The following is a 2,775-nucleotide window of genomic DNA, read 5'->3' on the forward strand; positions in this document are numbered from 1 at the left end:
GAGTCATTTTTGCAAATATTTGAGGGGAATTGGGGGAGAGTTCAAGGGATTACCTCCTCCATCTTGGCTCTGCCCCCCTCCTCAGACACATCACTTGGAGGGTTATTTCAGAAGAATATAGTTAAGTTACTGACATTTCACCATTTTGGTCCTGCCCCCACTTTCCCCTCCGTCACACACATTATTTATATGACACACACATGAAAGAAAAAGATTTACATACAGTTAATATAAGGATTTGGAACAAATTCTCATATGTTGTAAAGGAAGTAAAAAGCAAGGGGTAAACTCACGGAGGGCAACAGAGGGAAATAAATATTGATTAAAGGACAGAAATTATATTTTGTTTAGAGTCACCATAAACAATGAATAAATATTAATATTTAACAAATATTAATTGAATGGTATACATTTAAATACACAAGCAAAATTATAACTTTGCAAAAAAATATATTGTTAAAATACAATAATTGAGTACTTGAATGTAACTCCTCTGCAGGTAGACAAAGATAACCTTTTGATTAGCTATGGAAAAAAGTTAAGCATCTGAATTTTATTTTAGGAAAGCTGGTTGTTGAATATAATATATGTATATAATTATTGAATAGGAATAGAAAAGAATAAACATATTTCTTATAGATGCATGCATATTTTCCAGTATTGATCATGTATGAAAGCATCATAAACAAATATGGACAAACAGAATTGGAAAATATACCCTTTACTAACTGCAAAGCAGTAAAATACTCAGAAAATTATTCTTGAAGAAAAGATTAAAATCACTTGAAGACTACATTACTTAATCTCAATTGATGAGAAAAATCATAAACACAATATTTAATTTCATCAGTATAATTGCAACAAAAATTACTAACCAAAAACTGCAGTGAATTTATATCTCTAATTTTTTTTTTTACCAACAACAATGTAAAAGAAAAAACTTTCAAAATATTGAGGAAACAGCAAAGTTATTTAGAAAGCCAAACATATGTCTAAACCATAATTAAGCACAAAGAAAGCATCACAAGATTGAGAAAGTTTAAAAATTTGATGACATATAAAATGAACTGAAACTAAGAACCCTTTTAAACTTTTAAAACAGGTAAAATACAAGTTGAATTTGATTTTACAACGACAAAATAAAAACAAAATGACCAGAATAAACAATCAAAAGGGAGAAATAAGTCAATCTCTCTGTAAGTACTAATTAGATATCTACCACTTGCTAAACATAGAAAGAGAAAAGACAGTCTCTACTCTCAAGGAAATCAGCGTATTATGGTGGAAATAATATGAAAACAACTGTAATTCACAACAAATGAAGATGAAATGAAGTAAATTATAAGAAACTATTTTCCCCAGTTATATATTAATAAAACTGACAACCCAAATGCCATGAATCACCATTTGTAAGTATATAAAATGTTCAGGTTAGCAGAATAAGAAACATAAAACTTAGTAAGCCAAATCTCAGGGGGAACAAAAATAAACTAGGTGGGGGTCAGGAATTGCCAGATTTGCAAACCTCAGGAAATAGGAAATTTAGGGATCCAAGGATCCACGGTCATTAGAAATCAGATCATGAGGAGCATCAAAGGCTAGGATAATTATAATCAAGGATGAGATGTCAGAGCATCAGGGAGACAGTCAAGTAAAGGCGGGGGTAGGGAGAGAGCAGGGCAAAGGAGGTAGGTGTCAGGGGCAGATTAAAAGGGAGATTTGGGCAAGAGATCTTTTACGTTAAAAGAGCAGTTATAGGAACTGGGGGATCAGACTTAAGAGGATGCTTGTAGCTGCAGCAGCAGAGGACCCCATTCTCCTATCTTACAGCAGTTCATAGATCCTTCCCAGTCCAATTTCCAGGTAATGGAGATAGCATAGGGTTCAGGTCAGCATGTGACTCATTTCTGGAAGGCTTTTCCCAAGCCTTCACAGCATTTTGATTTTTATCAAGAAATGGCACCTTCAGAACATGAAGCCAGTCTTGTTACTACATGTTTCCTGCACCTGGGAAAAATGCGGAGGGATCCAGGCTAGGTCTTTGCATCTGATGATCTGTATTACAATAATTCACGTCAGTGGCATGAGCTGCAAAGAGGGGTTGTTCAAAGGGGCAGGACAGCTGCAGCAATCTAATTCTTTGCTGATCACCTGTGGGACTTATGCCTTCAATGAGACGATCACACCCCAGAGCAAGGTGGGCTTTGATATCAGCCTCAGACACAGGAATTCAGCCTGGGGGCTCTGGGATGTATCCCTTTTGCAGCAACTTGCTTAAGTCAATCGCCTGTACCTGGAGAAAATGATTGACATGCCAGCCAACAACGAATGTCTGATTTTCCAAAAAGAGTTGATTTTCTGACCCACAACCATCAATCCTCACTCCAGTCCTGGGAGGATTCAAGCTTTTACCACTGTACCAGCCACACAGTTCCACACTTTCAGAAAGACCAGGTGTCAGGTCGCTACTGACACAACTGCAAAATTCATCTTTATATCTGGGCTGAGACTCGAGCTTCTCTGGTTAATAGGCTTTTACCCTGCCTATGGAGGAACATTTCTGAGCACATCCTAGCTTTTCAGAAGCTTGGCATGTTTTTGGACGACTCTCCAAGTTCCTTTCTAAGACATTTCTGTCTTCTTTCATACTTGGAGAAGCAAGAGTTTGAGCTTAGGAGGTGGGGGGATTCAATACTGTTCTTTGTATCCCCTTACCACTTTGAGTGAAATCAACTTTTTTTTGGTGGGTTCTGTCTCTGTCATTGACCTATCTTG

General features: G+C 36.7%; 1 pseudogene; it reads left to right on the plus strand.

The window, feature by feature from the left end:
• Positions 1-1,783: 1,783 nt before the first annotated feature.
• Positions 1,784-2,362, plus strand: LOC140506167 (methyltransferase-like 26 pseudogene; annotated as a pseudogene).
• Positions 2,363-2,775: the final 413 nt, after the last annotated feature.

The sequence above is a fragment of the Notamacropus eugenii genome, chromosome 1 (genome assembly GCF_028372415.1).
Source record: "Notamacropus eugenii isolate mMacEug1 chromosome 1, mMacEug1.pri_v2, whole genome shotgun sequence".
NCBI lineage: Eukaryota > Metazoa > Chordata > Mammalia > Diprotodontia > Macropodidae > Notamacropus > Notamacropus eugenii.